The sequence below is a fragment of the Phyllobates terribilis genome, unplaced genomic scaffold (assembly GCF_046119375.1).
Source record: "Phyllobates terribilis strain yellow unplaced genomic scaffold, ASM4611937v1 Scaffold_2__4_contigs__length_985480577, whole genome shotgun sequence".
Classification (NCBI taxonomy): domain Eukaryota; kingdom Metazoa; phylum Chordata; class Amphibia; order Anura; family Dendrobatidae; genus Phyllobates; species Phyllobates terribilis.
This window is the reverse complement of record NW_027362762.1, coordinates 131,832,380-131,850,186: the sequence shown is the minus strand read 5'-3', so window position 1 is coordinate 131,850,186 and position 17,807 is coordinate 131,832,380. Positions and strand designations below refer to the sequence as shown.

Below are 17,807 nucleotides of genomic sequence, written 5' to 3'. Positions count from 1 at the left end.
TTTGTGTGATGGCTAGATGGATGAATTTGTGATCTCTTCAGAGCAGGAATGGTCAGTCCATTGTGATGCTCTGTGGGAACTGTAGTAGAATATAATTTTTTTTTCCGGGGCGGTGTTGCACTAGTTAAAGGGGTTGTACGCAATGGGGGCAACCGACTTTTTAAATGTTTTCGTCCCCGAGAGTAAAAAAAAAAAAAAAAAAAAGGCTCATCATAAAAATATCTAAAGAACTAAAATTTATATATATTTATGTGCGTAAATCCCCTTTTTCCTATTCAAAACATATCTAAATGAAAACAAAAAACATTCGAACACAAACATACCAAATTATTAAAATACAAAAGTTAACCCTTCATGGCATATGACTTACGTTTGCGTCCAATGCAGTGTCCCTGATTTTGACGCGGGCTTACACACCGAGCCCACATCTTTCCCGACAGCAAAATTTAACACGTGCCTGGAAAGGGGCAGATGTCATTCCATGCGCCCATAGGCACCCCCGTGATGGTATCGCGGGTCCCTCAATGGGTTGTCATGACAGCCAGGGGTCTGCTGAAGACCACCGTGCTTGTCATGACGATTCTCCTATGAACATCAGCTAAACACTGGTTCTCACAGGAGATTGTGTGTGATTTTCTGTATACATCATTGTTGATTCACTGTCATATATAGCACAATTGATCAGGCGATCACCGCTTCAAATCCGCTAAGGGGGGGCTATTAAATATTGTTAAAGACAAAAATAAAACTCGTTCAGATCGCCCCTCTTTTGCCCCCTTTTTCAAATAGCACACACGCGTTCGTTAAAGTCCGATCTAACAAAATATAAAGTAAATTAAACTAATCAGTAAACTGCATAGTGAGAAAAAAATCAAAACTCCAGAATTGCTTTTGTTTTTAAGGACGCAGCAGCACTGCCATAAAAACCAATCAAAACATCGTATCTACGCCAAAGTGGTATCGGTAAAAAAAAGTTCACCCAGTGCGCAAAAAACAAGTCCTCACACAGGCCCATATCCAGAAAATTTAAAGTGTTGCGGTCTCGGAAAATGGTGGCACTACCAACGTCTTTATTTTTTTTCTACAAATTTCCCAAAATATTTTTTACCAGTTAAATAAAAAAATACAAAACATGCATAGCTTTCAGTTTTATCTGCGTAATCGTACTGACCTGGATAATAAAATTGCCAGGTCAGTCTTGCCATATAGTGAACATGATAAATGAACCCCCTCCCCCTAAAAAAAAACAAAATGGGAAATTGCACTTTCTTATGCAATTTCAATGCACTTTTTTCCCGCTTTCCAGTGCATCACATGATAAAATTAATGAGGTCATTCAAAAGCACAGCTCGTCCGACAAAAAATACAAGCCCTCACGGCTATGTGGGTGTGAAAATAAAAAACTATGGCTCTTGGAAGAAGGGGAGGAAAATCTGAAAAACTCCTTGGGATGAAAGGGTTAAACTTCACGTTAAATGCAAAAAAGAAAAAAAAATGGTAGTATTCAGGGGTTTTGTTTTTTTTTCCTTCACCATGCTTAATATTGTATTTAAGAAAGACCTAAAAAATGTCATGTACCAAAAAAATATTAATAAACTATTGATGGATGAAAAAATTCAAAAGTTATGGGTCTTGTAAAATTGTTTGTGCAAGAATTTTCTAAGTTCATTTTTTTTACCACTGAATATATAAAAAAAAAAAAACCTCAAGTTAGAATTTTTCTGTAATCCTGCTGACCTGCAGAATCATGTGGCCAGGCCATTTTTATTGCACATTAAATGCATAAAAACAAAACCCCGAAAAGCAATGGTGGATTTACGTCTATATTTTTTTTCCTAGTTTGCTGTACACTTTATGGGAAAATTAATAATGGAATTGAAAGCTACAACTTTTCTTGCAAAAAAAAAAAAAAGCTTTCATGTCCTTGTAGATGAAAAAGCAAAATAACAATTGGAAGAAAGGAAGGGAAAAAACAAAAGCAAAAAAATATGTCATTAATGTTAAATGGTGTATCTTCTGCTCATGGTACTGATATATTTACTTATACCTTTTACCAGATCTAAAGGTTGTGATGTTTTTACACCACTTTATATAGGTTATATCTGCCTGTGTGTATTAAATATATAATCTCCCGGGTATGTCTGATTGTCAGAGGCCTCAAATGTAAAGCTTGACTCGTATCAGTCGGGCGGACATCATTTTCATTTAGTGTTACATGTAAGCATACTCTTTAGACATTCACCAGTTAATATGAATTGTTGTATTTTTTTCAATGTTAATAAATAAAAATGACATTTAGGGACACAACGGCTATTTTTTTTTTCCTCCCATATGAGTCCATAGCAGCAAGGTTGATTGTTGTAGTTGTCACTTGTCATGTCCCTGGTTTTTGTACATGTTTCACAGTGAGGTGTAAAAGCACATGAAGTTTCTCTGCTGTGAAGTAAAATGCTAACAGGCAAGTTTCATATCCTGTGGCTTAAAATATCATAGATTGTGTGCCATGTGCACAGAATGTTAGGAACGATTTGTTTGTCAGAGTTCAGTTTTTCTTTTTGGGCCTCCCGCTGTATAATGTTGGGATATATTTCATCTGTTGTATATGGCTGCTCGTCATGAATACATAATTTACCAGCGTTCCCTACATGCTGACAGCTCACGGGTCTCATGTGACCTTGCAAACGCTGCAAAGCAACAGTTAGTGAAGGCAATGACCAATCACATTAACACATCTATATGCTCCACTTTTAACCCCTTAGTGACTGGTAATATGCCTTTTTTTTGTGATCACCAATGGCTAGTGACGTGTGTGTGTGTAAATGTGTATATTATATATTTTTTTAAGACCGTATTAAGAAATATACACTGCTCAAAAAAATAAAGGGAACACTTAAACAGAATATAACTCCAAGTAAATCAAACTTCTGTGAAATCAAACTGTCCACTTAGGAAGCAACACTGATTGACAAGCAATTTCACATGCTGTTGTGCAAATGGAATAGACAATAGATGGGAATTATTGGCAATTATCAAGACACCCTCAATAAAGGAGTGGTTCTGCAGGTGGGGACCACAGACCACTTTTCAGTGCCAATGCTTTCTGGCTGTTTTGGTCACTTTTGAATGTTGGTTGTGCTTTTACACTCATGGTAGCGTTAGAAGGACTCTACAACCCACAGAAGTTGCTCAGGTAGTGCAGCTCATCCAGGATTGCACATCAATGCGAGCTGTGGCAAGGTTTGATGTCTGTCAGCGTAGTGACCAGAGGCTGGAGACACTACCAGAAGACAAGCCAGTACACCAGGAGACGTGGAGGGGACCGTAGGAGGGCAACAACCCAGCAGGAGGAGCACTGCTAGAGTCCTGCAAAATGACCTCCAGCAGGCCACAAATGTGCATTTGTCTGCACAAACGGTTAGAAACCAACTCCATGAGGGTGGTATGCGAGCCCGACGTCCACAGATGGGGGTTGTGCTCACAGCCCAACACCGTGCAAGGACGCTTGGCATTTGCCACAGAACACCAGAATTGGTGTGACAGAGTCTGGAGACGCCGTGGAGAGCGATCTGCTGCCTGCAACATCCTTCAGCATGACTGGTTTGGCAGTGGGTCAGTAATGGTGTGGGGTGGCATTTCTTTGGAGGGCCGCACAGCCCTCCATGTGCTCGCCAGAGGTAGCCTGACTGCCATTAGGTACCGAGATGAGATCCTCAGACCCCTTGTGAGACCATATGCTGGTGCGGTTGGCCCCGGGTTCCTCCTAATGCAGGACAATGCCAGACCTCATGTGACTGGAGTGTGTCAGCAGTTCCTGCAAGATGAAGGCATTGAAGCTATGGACTGGCCCGCCCGTTCCCCAGACCTGAATCCGATTGAGCACATCTGGGACATCATGTCTCGCTCCATCCACCAACGTCACATTGCACCACAGGTTGTCCAGGAGTTGGCGGATGCTTTAGTCCAGGTCTAGGAGGAGATCCCACAGGAGACCATCCACAACCTCATCAGGAGCATGCCCAGGCGTTGTAGGGAGGTCATAAAGGCACGTGGAGGCCACACACAATACTGAGCCTCATTTTGACTTGTTTTAAGGACATTACATCAAAGTTGGATCAGCCTGTAGTGTGTTTTTCCACTTTAATTTTGGGGGTGACTCCAAATCCAGGCCTCCATTGGTTAATAAATTTGATTTCCATTGATGATTTTTGTGTGATTTTGTTGTCAGCACATTCAACTTTGTGCAGAACAAAGTATTCAATGAGAATATTTCATTCATTCAGATCTAGGATGTGTTATTTGAGTGTTCCCTTTATTTTTTTGAGCAGTGTGTGTGTGTGTATATATATATATATATATATATATATATATATATATATATATATATATATATATATATATATATATATATATATATATATATATATATATATATATATATATATATATATATATATATATATATATATAATATAATTTTTTTTTTTTTAAAAGTCTGTAACTATCCATTTCAGCATGCAATGTTGGTCCAGATTTGCACTACATATAAATTACCTGAAGACAAATATTCTTCTGCACAGATTTCCCTATAAGGATTTCTGATGACTGATATGTTGCAGTTTCATTGCAATTTCTGCATAAAAAGTTCAGAAGTATGCTAGTGAAGTATAGTAATATGCTAGCAAATAGGGCTAATTGAAATCCCATTGACGTAGTATGGATATAGCAGCACAGATTTAAGTGTCTTTCTGATTTTCAAGTCTCCGGCACTACATACAGCACAGATTTGAGGTGGGTGAAAATCTGTCATATACACGTCTCTCATGCATCGCTATATTACTGAAAATTTCCTCAACCAACAATGTTTCATTTAAGTAGGACTTATCACCAGGTCAATTGGGCAGTTTTTGCTTTTCTTATGCCCCCTACTCTGAGTATGCATGTTGTAGGGGTTTTTTTTAATATAAATTCTGCCATACGGTTTGAGATGTGGGACTTTTTTATTTAGTGGTAATGTTTTACAGTCTTTATAAGGGGGGGGGTGTCTCGTGGGATACTCTGGGGGCTTGTATCACGGCTGCGCTGTTACTGTTGGCTCCGCCTCCTTGAAATATAAACCAAATACAGCCAAGGTGAAGTATATAGTGCATTTCAACCCACTACGAACATTTTAGAGATTGACCAAAAATGTGAAGTTAAAAATTAACTTTTAACATCATTAAATGAGAATTATACCTCTGGATTGTACTCCTTACATTGTGCGACTTTAGAGTAATTCTAACCATTTTTTTTTTCTTTCTAAATGCGTGTCAAATGTTTTAAACATAGTTCTGATTCTGCTTTGTATTTCAGAAATTAAACATAGGCATCATAGAAGTTCAATATCGTTTGTATATCCCAAGTGGTCCAAAAAGAGGAGAGATGAGCATACGATATCATGGACACTATAAATGAAGGCTGAAGAAACAGACTCGCCCATCAGAGTAAAGGGACATCCTAAAAAATTCCCAGTTGCATTAATCAGGGCAGCAATAGGAATTATACAAGAGCAAAATCTGGCCAATTTTGAGCTGATGACCTACAGTTGTCATTTTCTGGTTTACTGACTTTCCCAGCGGATGATGGCTTTGATATTCAACCATCATCTGACTGAGGGCTAATTAGTACAGTGAAAAGTTTAAAAAAAAAATTATATTTCTGTTAAAAAAAAAATGTATATATTTAATGTTAAAATTACCCCCCCCCCCCCCCCCCCTTCCCCCATTAAAAACAAAGTGCTTAATCGATCAAAGTTTGAGAACCTTGCATGTCGTGAAAAATGGCGAAACAAGCTATTTTAATTTTTTGGGCACGTTAGAAAAAAAATTAAATATCCATGTTTGGTATCTCTGTAATTGTGCTGACCTGGAGAATTGTATTGTCTGGTCATTTTTATCATTATAGTGAACATGGTAAAAAAAAAACACAATTGCAGATTTTCGTTTTTGGGTTTCCCCTCTATTTCCCCACACTTAAAATTCCCCCCACCCTTTCCGGTACATCACATGATAAACTGAATTTTGTCCTTCAAAGTACAACTTGTACTGCAAAAAAATAAGCCCTTATGGCCCTTGGAATAATAGGTAAAAATTTAAACTCAAAAGCTGAAAAATAGCCATGTCAGGAAGGCGTTAAACAGATAATAGAAACTTGGCTTAATGCTGGACGGAGTGGCTAGTAGCTGGAAGCTGCTGAGACGTTTATGACGCACTGTAGTCACTTGCTGACCCGTGTTGAGCTCCAGTCTAAACATTGCCTGAATTCACTAAAGGCTGACCGTAGCATGGGTGCAATCGCTTACCGTGGTCAGAATGGGAAATGATTGGATGCCATCACGGGCCACTGTTGTCTTGTCTTTGTGCCCATAATACTGTGAGACCTGCCTCCTCTTCTTGTCAGATTTGACTCTTAGATAGGAAAGTGTTGCGCATCTGAAAGTACTAAAGCAATGATTTCCTTTTTTGTTGTCTTTCATAGCCTTGTCTATATCAAGTTTTCTGGGTCTGTATGTGCCCACGATGCAGATTTGAAGCAGAAATTTCCTGAGTTTTTTTCCTCTCCCTGGCAGAAAACGCATGTGGATTTTACATGCGTTTATGCATGTTTTTTTTCTAGCGGTTTTCCAAGCGATTTTGAGCATTACTCAAATGCATTTGGAAAAGGGCTTGACAATATAAGTTGGTCACACAATATAAATCCATGCAACTGGCATGGATTTATATTGTGTGACCAACTTATGAGGAGAGTTCTGATTTCAAATGTTGCATCTATAGTAAATTAAAAGAATTTAAAACAAACAAAAAAAAAAACAACTTATACTCACCTCTCCGGCAGCCCCTGGTCTCCTCCCGGCGGCGATACTCTTTCCTTGGCGGCCTGCGGTGTACTGCTTTGACATCATTTATCAGCTGATGGTCACACGACCATCAGCTGACCGCTGATGTCACCGATCAGAAGAGAGAGGATCGCTGCCGGAGAGGTGAATATGAATAATTTTTTTTATATTTTACTTCATAATTCTTTAACTTGTGTGTACGATGGTACCTGGGTCAGATGAGAGGAGCAGTCTCCTTTTCTCCTGACCCGGGTACCATCCGCGCATTGAACCGCAGCAAATCATTAAATTGCTGCATTTCAATGCAAGTCTATGGGCGTGATTTCGCAGCGAAATCACGTCCAAATTGGTTACGCTGTGGACTTTTCCGCAATGATGATCCGCAGCGGAAATTTCTGCAGCATATGTGCACAGCACATGTGGATTATCATTGGGTAACATGGCAGACCTCTTAACAAGCGATTTTAATGTGTTTAATGCAGCCGTGGAAATGCATTAAATCTGCATCATGGGCACACAGCCTTAAAAGAACCATCATGTGGCAGACAGCCAACTAATGTTAATGTAAGGGCTTTCGGAGGGTGAAGTTGGCAGGTTATGTGCATTGCTTTCACACTAGTGACCTGTGATATTCATACAATTTTTAAAGGGAACCTTTTAATCAGTGTATATATATATATATACTGCTCAAAAAAATAAAGGGAACACTTAAACAGAATATAACTCCAAGTAAATCAAGCTTCTGTGAAATCAAACTGTCCACTTAGGAAGCAACACTGACAATCAATTTCACATGCGGTTGTGCAAATGGAGTAGACAATAGATTGAAATTATTGGCAATTATCAAGACACCCTCAATAAAGGAGTGGTTCTGCAGGTGGGGGGACCACAGACCACATCTCAGTACCAATGCTTTCTGGCTGATGTTTTGGTCACTTTTGAATGTTGGTTGTGCTTGCACACTAGTGGTAGCATGAGACGGACTCTACAGCCCACAGAAGTTGCTCAGGTAGTGCAGCTCATCCAGGATGGCACATCAATGCGAGCTCTTGCAAAAAGGTTTGCTGTGTCTGTCAGCATAGTGCCCAGAGGCTGGAGGCGCTACCAGGAGACAGGCCATATTTCACCTTACTTTTGCACGCCGAGCTGATGTTTTTATTGATAACCATTTTGGGGTAGATGCAATGTTTTGATCGACCGTTATTGCAATGTTGCGACGACAAAAAACCAGTAATTCTGGCGTGTTGTATTTCTCCTCGTTACGCTGTTTATCAATCGGATTAATTTTTTTATATATTTATCAGGCGATTCTGAACTCGGCGATACCAAATGTGTTTTTTTTTTTGTTTGTTTGTTTTAATTTTGAATGGGGCGAAAGGGGGGTGATTTTTTTTTTTAAAAAAAAAATATTTTTTTTTTATTTTTTTGCATGCTTCAATAGTCTCCATGGAAGACTAGAAGCAGCACTTGTCTAATCTTCTGTATTACATACACAGGCGATCTGATCATCACCTGTATCAGATTTGTTCACTTGCTATGAGCGCCGACCGCTGGGTGGTGCTCATAGCACTCTGGTAGAGACAACCACAGGGGTCTCCTGCAGACCCCGGGTGACCCAGCGGCGACCTGCAATCATCTGATGTGGTTGCCGATGGGCAGGGCCAATGCCTCGTTTCCTGGAAGCACGAGTTAAATGCCACTGTCAGAGATTGACAGCGGCATGTAACTGGTTAACAGCCGCAGGTGGATCGTGATTTCACCCGCGGCTGTTGCGGGCACATGTCAGCTTGCATGTCCCCGGAACGGTGCAGGCTCAGCGCTGGAGCCCACATTAAACGGGGTTATGACGTGTGTCGTATTATTACAACACACGTCATAAAGGGGTTAAAAGAGGAACAGTCACCAGGTCAAGTGACCAGATCTTGCTCTTTTTATTCCCGCTGCCCCCCTGTGTGTGTGTATATTCTCTGGTGGCATGTCTTTAGGCTCCTTTGCATAATTGCCCTGTGAGCACCGCCTGCTTGGTGAAAACAATAAAAATCAGCAATAATATGAATACTTTTTTTTTTTTCTTTGAGTAGTGATGAAGAAAATTAGAGCAAAAACTGTCCACTGTTCTTTTGACACGTCGTCTTTAAAGGTGTTTTCCGGCCTCAGGCTACAAGTCTGCTGCCACTATGTGACTGCAGACTTGTGAATCTTCACACCGTGTGCACTTCGCACTGCGAGGATTCTCTGGCACTGGGAGCTTGCAGGCGCGTGACAGCATGCGATTTGCCATCATGCAGTTATGTGCCGACTAGATGTGCGTAACCTCGCTTAATGCAAATGTATTGCTAGAGGCCAGAGATGTCTCGTGAATGGGGCCGAAAGTATATAAACCGCATAGTTTGCATGCGTTGAGGATTCACAAGTCTGTAGTCACATAGTAAGGCCGGGCTGGACAACCCCTTTAAGTCCAGAAGTCATTATGGCTTAGTTTGCTTTTATACGTGTATAATAGTGAAGAATCAAGTTATGGTGAAGTACACAATAGATTAACAGTGTGGTGGTTGACACAAACAAAAACTTCCTGAGAACTTTTGCATCACGAAGTTCATGTTCTCCAGAGAAGCAGTAAAGTGTTTCTAGGAGAGACCATGGTCTGCTGTAACGATTCACATGGAGCTTTTAATTATGCAAATCTCAAAAACCTGCTATGTACACTAAAAATGCATCCGAATGAGGTGTCCTAAATAAGGTGGTCATCTGGCTACTCTGCATCGTAAAACAACAAAATCTTCACTACTCCTCTATTCTCACTCCCTAATGATCCAGACCCTTCTACAGCGTCCTAGTCTTTTTCGTTTCCCCCCAGGCAGCACAGTGGTCACGTGCCCTATTGCTGACAACATGGCTCCCATCGTCAAACAGTAATTCCAGTAGTGCAACATGTGACCGCTGCAGCAGTCATCTGCCACCTACCTTTAAACTAAGACTGGAGTGCTGCAGGAGGGTCCTCACTACATAGCTGAGGGGAGGTGCACAATGATATTTTTCTTAATTTACATTAGTGGCTGTCTTTAAAAAAAAAAAAAAAAAATGGCTATCCAAGTTGCAGAAATTTTGTAAAAAGGGGTACAGTGTCATTCTTCCCCCACCCTCCTACCCCCATCCTTCCTGCACAGCCAGACTAGTAGGGTTTGTATGGACTGACCATCCCTTGACCGATTCTGTACTGTTAATAAAGTTGAATGGAGTGGCAAGGGGGTCGTCTCCCACCAATACAACATGTAACCTCCTCTCCCCCACTCCTTAATTGTTTATCACACAGAACAGGCCACATATTTCTTGGTCTTTGCATGAAGTTGCTCTTTTAATAACTTCATGACTTGTTAAATATTCTCTTCTATTTTTCAGGTATCGAAAACCAAAACCTGGCTACAAATCTGTGTATGTCCTGGTTGGGGGACTGGCGAGCTGTTCTTTGTACGTATGACGCATTGAATGAGGCCACGTATGTTTTGTGTCTTCCCAGGAATCGTGATGAGCCGAGTGTTAATTTACCTTGACGTACAGTAGCAGCACATAATGGTTTGTGGATTACACAGAGGTGCAGGCCATATTGTGCTGCCGCCAAAACACAAGGGTTGCATCCTCCCAAAAAAGTTGCCATCGTTTGTGATTGAAGATGTCGGCAGTACCTTAGCAGCACGTAAATATTGGAGTTCACTCGTCATATCTTTCCAATATGAACAGTGCTGCTAGAGTAAGGCTAACCATTACCAGGCTTGCAAAGAAAGCTTCAAGAAGGGCGCCATCAAGTGGATAGTGTTGTGCCTTTACTCATGTAATTCTGTGTCTCCGGCTTATATAATTTTTCCTGAATGTTATAGCAGATATTAAATTATTAAAGATTGTTTTCTGTGAAGAAAACCACTGAATGTTTACACAGTGTAGAGCCAGAGTGGCCAAAACTAGTACTACTGCTGCTGCTAGACTTCTAATGGGGCAAAAAGGTATGTTTCTGTCCTTGTGTGAAGAATAGAAATTAAAAGTGAAACTCCGGTAAGTTTCCCTTTTCGTGAAACTTAATGGGGTGGTCTGGTACTTAAAATGTATTGTTTAAGTATCGCTTTACACCCTAATCACTTTCTGTAATGAGGTTGATTACACAGCACCCTACACTTATCTCTATCTACCTAATCTGTGTTTTTTTGTTTTTTTTTTTATACTGTACTTCCTGTGACATTTCATTTGAGTCTCAAACATGATGTCACAGGAGGCTGGGGCAGCACTAACACCCCGCAGCGTTCATTGCTTCTCCTGGAACAGGAGGTCACAGGGGGCAGCGCTGCAGTTACTAGTTTCTTGCATCGCTGCCCCAGTGTCCTGGGTGATGGACACTGTGGAAGAGATGAGTGCAGCGCCAGCACTCTGCTTCTGACTCTGGCACTGTAGCTTCTGTGAAAGAAGATGTCATCAAACAGCGGAGATGGAAGCAGTGAGTGACACTAGCACTGCCCTCCAATGAGTCGGGGGTGGGGGAGCTGTGATATAAGCAGTGAGTGATATCAGTGCTATCCACTGAATAAGTCTTTCTCAGTTAAAAGCTACTTTGGCAGTGGAGATGGAAGCAGAGAGCTGGCGCTGCACTCAATTCTCCCACAGTGTCCATCATCCAGGACGTCTTCAGGTAACAGTGATACAAGAAACTAGTAAGCAACTTCAGTGCTGCCCCTTATGAGGCAATGGACGCTGCAGGGTGTTAGTGTTGCTCCTACCTCCTGTGACATCATATTTGCGATTCTTCTCAAACTAAACATCACAGGAAGTGCAGTAAAGAAACATTATGGAGATTAGGTAGATAGGAAAAAGTGTAGGGTGTTGGATGTAAAGATAGTTTAAAAAAAAAAAATTAGGTGCCAGATCACCACTTTAACTAATCTGTTGGAGTCCATTTGCAAAAACAATGGCAGTGTGCACAAGTGGCCACCACTCCCATAAGACTACTGCTTCATTCACGCTGAAATTAATAGTTCCCGTGATATATATTAGCCAGTGAAGTATTTTATCATTAACCAAGCCTCCCCTCTGTAATATGAAGTCTAGGGCAGATAATGTAACGTTATTCACTGTATTGGAACATTTTTGATATGACATATAATGTACATTTATAAGATGTAATAAAGTGTTATTAGTCTGGCAATCTGTATGCTGTTTTTTCTTTCTGCCTCCATAGAACACATTTTTAGTATTTGTTTTTCTTAATATAATTAATTTGCTATTGGATACGGGACATTCAATAAAACAATTCCTGAACAGATTTCAGTTTGCAGAAACAGTGGGCATGTAGTAATTTGTGGGTATTATTCAAAAATACTTCTATTTAAATATAAAATTAATGCTACTGGGTTGTAAGAATCTCGCTTGTTTTATAGGGACAGGGATGCTTAAAGGAGTTGTCCACTACTTTGACATTGATGCCCTATTCGTAGGATAGGGCATCATGTATGATCGGCTGGGGTCCCGCACGCGGTACCCCCACTAATCAGCTGTTATCGGTGGCAGCGGCCGCCGGCCGGAAGTCATTGCCTGCGGTGCATGGCCGTCAAGTTGTAGTGGCCGCCTCTTGTAACTGCACATCCGCCTCTCATTCAATTGACTGCCAAGCACTGCAGGTAAGGACTTCTGGCCGGTGGCTGCTGCCACCGGCACTGATAGATGCTGATCGGCGGGGGTGCCGCGTGCGTGTTTTTTTTTTTTGAACGGAGTTGTCAGCAAAGAAAGAGCCAAAATACGTTTATAATTCCCTAATTTTCTGTCAGAGGAATCTGATCATGCGGGTTTACAACCTAATCTGGCCAGGGATTACTTCTGCTGTACATAAACCTATTCACCTGTGTGGATATACTGGTGAATAACTCTAATAAATATATATATATATATATATATATATATATATATATGTATGTGTATGTATGTATGTATGTATATATATATATATATATATATATATATATATATATATATATATATGTATATGTGTGTATATATATATATATGTGTATATATATATATGTATATATATATATGTGTATATATATGTATATGTGATCTATTTCAAGTGTTTATTTTTGTTAATGTAGATGATATGGCTTACAGCCATATAGAGTAATGACTATATACACTGGTGTCCAAAATTGAGGCAACACCTGCAGTTTTTCACCAATATTTAATGAAAGTTTTCACTGACTGACATACTTGAACACACGCCCTCTTCTGCGATATGTATTCTGTTTGTTTATAGTGACCGGGGTGTGATTTAAGGCCGATATTGTGCGATTTAAATGGCGGTTTTTATATTTTAAAGCCAGTTTGTCATCAAAAGGTAAGCAATTGCATGTTTTTATTCTGTTATACTGTCTCTGAATTTTATGATAGAAAATTGACGCGCATTTGCTTAACTTTTATTCCACGTGCAGCATTAAAGGGGTTTTCCCACGAACAAAAGTTCATTTTAAAAATTGTCTGTCTGACAGTGTACGGAACATTGTCTGATCATACCACATCTCAAGGGCAGGGGAGAAGGCAAAAGACAATACAGATATTACAGCAGGGGATCAGAGGATTCACTTTGAGGAAAAATGTTTCGCTGCCTGTTTTTAACCCCTTTAAAGCCCAAGATGTACTAATACGTATCTGCGCCCTGGGCTTTAAGAGCCTGATACGTATTAGTATGTGCCATCGCCGCTGGGTGTCAGCTGAAACAATGTGCTGGGAGCGGCACATTAACCCCTGCAATGCTGCGATCGAAGTCGATCGCAGCATTGCGGGGGCAAGGGGAGGTGATCAGGATACTCGCCTCTCCTGCCGGCCTCCAGCGCGGTCTGCTGCTGCTTCCCGGATGTTGCCATGACGACATGATGTCGTCATGACAATGTCTGGGTCACCAGACAGCAGGAAGATATTTTGGTCATGCGCAGTGCATGACTAAAGTATCTATTGCATCTGCTGCGCTGACAACCTGTATAGCACAGGGATGGTGCTCCATCCCTGAGCTATACAGTCGATCAGAATAAAAAAAATGAAAGTCCCATAGTGGGACAAAGAATTAAAGTAAAAAACAGTCAGTGAAAAAAAAAAAAATAATCCACCAAAAATAAAAATATAATGTACCCATCAATTAAATATTATGAAAAAAAGAAAAAAAAACAATAAGGCTATGTGCCCACGATGCAGAAATGCTCCAGATTTTTCCTGAGCGTTTCTGCATCTCCCTGGCAGAAAAAACACATGTGGATTGTACATGTGGATTGTACATGTGGATTGTACATGTGGATTGTACATGTGGATTTCACATGTGTTTTTCCTGCCAGGGACAAACGGAAGTGAAGCGTTCTTCACATGCATTTCCGCAAGCGGGTTGTCAAGAGCTTTCCAAGCGATTTTTTAGCATCACTTGGAAAGTGCTTGACAACTTGGTCACACTATATAAATCCATGCAACCAGCATGGATTTATATACTGTGACCGAAAGAATGTTAAAAAATAAATATATACTTACCTTCTGATGGCCCCTGGAGTCCTTGTCTCTGCTTGTCGGCAGTTCGCGGTAGATTTAAGGACCTGCTGACGTCAGGGGTAACGTGACCCGTCACATGACTAAATGACGTCAACGCAGGTCCTATAGTCTACCGCGAGCTGCCGGAAAGCCAAGACAAGCACACCGGGGGCCATCAGAAGGTAAGTATAATATTTATTTTTATTCTTAATATACTGGTTCTATGGTACCCGGGTCCAGAGGAGTGTCCTCTTCTCCTCCAAACCCGGGTACCATCCGCACATTGAAACGCATGGATTCCGCATGTACAGATGCAGTGATGCGGATTCCATGCGTTCCAATGCAAGTCAATTGCGGAGAAAACGCAGTGCTTCCGCAAAATAACTGGTAGTGCTGCGTATTTTTCCGCAATGATAATCCGCAGCGGAAATTTCCGCAGCATGTACACAGCACATGCTTATTATCATTGAGGAACATGGCAGGCCTTCAACCAAGCGTTTAAGCTTTTCTGCAGCGGAATTGCCGCTGCGGAAACTCTTAGGCTGTGTGCCCACTATGCGTTTGAAAGTACACACGTTTGGTATCGCCGTGTCCGGAACGACCTGACCTATAAAACTGACCCACTAGTTAGCCCCTTCAGTGAATACTGTTTAAAAAAATAAATAAAGCATTGTTTTTGCTTCGTTTATTTATCATACCGCCAAACAAAAAATGGAATAACACGCGATCAAAAAGACGAATAGAAATAAAAATGGTAGCGCTGAGAACGTCATCTTGTCCCGCAAAAAAATCAAGCCACCATGCAACTCCATCAGCTGAAAAATAAAGTTATAGCTCTCAGAATAAAGCGATGCAAAAATTTTTTTCTATAAAATAGCTTTTATTGTGTAAAAGTGCCAAAACATAGAAAAACGATATAAATGTGGTACCGCTGTAAACGTACTGACGCAAAGAATAAAGCTACCTTATAAATTTTACCACACGCGGAACAGCATAATAAAAATTTAAAACAATTCCTGAATTTTGTTTTATTCTGCCTCCCAAAAATCGGAATAGAAAGCGATCAAAAAATGTCACGTGCCTGAAAATGGCACCAATAAAAAACGTCAACTCATCCCGCAAAAATCAAGCCGTCACATGACTGTCGGCCAAAATATGGAAAATTATAGCTCGAAATATGGCGATGCAAAAACTAGATTTTACAAAAAAATGCGTCTTTTTAGTGTGTGACAGATGTCAATCATAAAAGCCCGATATGATTCTGGTATCACTGTAATCGCACCAACCCAAAGAATAAAGTCATCTACTCACTTATACCGCACGAGGAACGGCGTAAAAAATAAACTCTCTGGTTGGGCTAGGGTTGGGATTTTTTTTCAAAAGTAAAAAAAAAAAAATATGACATTATGGCGACTAGTATTGAGCGAAAGTGCTCGCTACTTGAGTTTGCATCGGGTGCTCGGGTATGCACTGAGTATCGCGGGTACTCGAGTCTCCGCTCCATATGCTTCACGGCCATAAAAAACCTCGCGGTGATTGCCTGCCATGCACGAGCGATCCCTGCATATATTTTTTGGGGGTGTCTAATCATGAAACATGCGGGCGGGGACTCGAGCATGTCACTCAAGCACCCGCGATACATGGTGCATACCCGAGTACCCGATGCAAACTCAAGTAGCGAGCACTTGCGCTCAAGACTAATGTCTTATTCAATATGATGACCTAATGTTATCAAATTGTGTCGTACCTCTGGGTTCAAAATGTTCACTATACCCCTTGATAAAATCCTTGAGGGGTGTAGGTTCCAAAACGGGGTAACTTGTGGGGGGTTTCCACTATTTCGGCGCAACAGGGGCTCTCCAAACGCGACATGACATCCGCTCTCGATTCCAGCCAATTTTGCGTTCAAAAAGTCACGCAGTGCTCCTTCCGTTCTGAACTCTGCCGTGCTCCCAAACACTGTATTTTCCCCACATATGGGGTATTGGCGTACTCAGGAGAAATTGCCCAAAAGTTTTTGGGGTCCATTTTCTCCTCTTACCCTTTTGAAAATAAAAAAAAAAAAATGGGGCTAAAACAATTTTTGTGAAAAAAGATTGATTATTTTTTTTTATTTTCACGGCTCCATGTTATAAACTTCTGTAAAGGACTTGGCGCTTCAGGGTGTTCACCACATATCTAGATAAGTTCCCTGAGGGGTCTAGTTTCCAAAATGATGTCACTTCTGGGGGGTTTCCACTGTTTAGGCACATCAGGGGCTCCCCAAACGCAACATGGCGTCCGCTAATTATTCAAGCAAATTTTACATTCAAAAAGTCTAATGGTGTTCCTTCCCTTCCGAACCCTGCCGTGCGCCCAAACAGTGGTTTTCCCCCACATATGGGGTATCTGCTTACTCAGGAGAAATTGCACAATAAACTGCATGGTGCAATTTCTCCTGTTACCCTTATGAAAATGCAAAATTGGGGGCTGAAAAAACATTTTTGTTCGAAAAATGTGAACATTTTATTTTTACGGCTCAATGTTCTAAACTTCTGGGAAGCACCTGGGGGTTCAAGGTGCTCACCACACATCTAGATAAGTTCCCTGTGGGGTCTAGTTTCCAAAATGGTGTCACTTGTGGGGGTTTTCCACTGTTTAGGCCCATCAGGGGCTCCCCAAATGCAACATGGCGTCCGCTAATTATTCAAGCAAATTTTACATTCAAAAAGTCAAATGGCGCTCCTCTTCCAAACCCTGCTGTGCGCCCAACCAGTGTTTTTTCTCCACATATGGGGTATCTGCGTGCTCAGGGGAAATTGCACAAGAAATTTGAGTCCATTTTTTCCTGTTACTCCTGCGAGAATAAAAAAAATTGGGTCTAAAATAACATTTTTGTGAAAAAAGTTAAATGTTCATTTTTTTTTCTTCCACATTCCAAAAATTCCTGTGAAGCACCTGAAGGGTTAATAAAGTTCTTGAATGTGGTTTTGAGCACCTTGAGGGGTGCAGTTTTTAGAATGGTGTCACTTTTGGGTATTTTCTGTCATAAAGACCCCTCAAAGTCACTTCAAATGTGATGTGGTCTCTAAAAAAAAAAAAAAAATGGTTTTGTAAATTTTGTTGGAAAAATAAGATCCCTGGTCAACTTTTAACCCTTAGTTCCCTAATAAAAAAAAAAAATAATTGGGCTCAAATTGTGAAGTAGACATGTGGGAAATGTTATTTATTAACTATTTTGTGTGATGTATCTCTCTGATTTAAGGGCAGAAAAATTCAAATTTTGAAAATTGTAAAATTTTCAAAGTTTTTGCCAAACTTTTTTTTCACAAATAAAAAAACGCAAGTGATATCGAAGAAATTTTACCACAGTCATGAAGTACAATATGTCACGAAAAAACATTCTCAGAATCAG

General features: G+C 40.6%; 1 protein-coding gene across 10 annotated transcripts in view; it reads left to right on the top strand.

Moving 5' to 3' along the window:
• Positions 1-17,807, top strand: part of TRIM13 (tripartite motif containing 13) — a 237,204-nt gene that overhangs the window by 145,067 nt on the left and 74,330 nt on the right. The window contains exon 5 of one of the 10 annotated variants that reach the window (XR_012269627.1): positions 10,271-10,339. The exons of 7 other annotated variants lie outside the window; for them this stretch is intronic. The gene's annotated coding sequence lies outside the window, so the exon portion shown is untranslated. Of the gene's footprint in view, positions 1-5,349; positions 5,663-10,270; positions 10,340-17,807 lie in introns of those variants that run through there. 2 more of the 10 variants (XR_012269639.1, XR_012269645.1) reach the window with 2 other exon arrangements.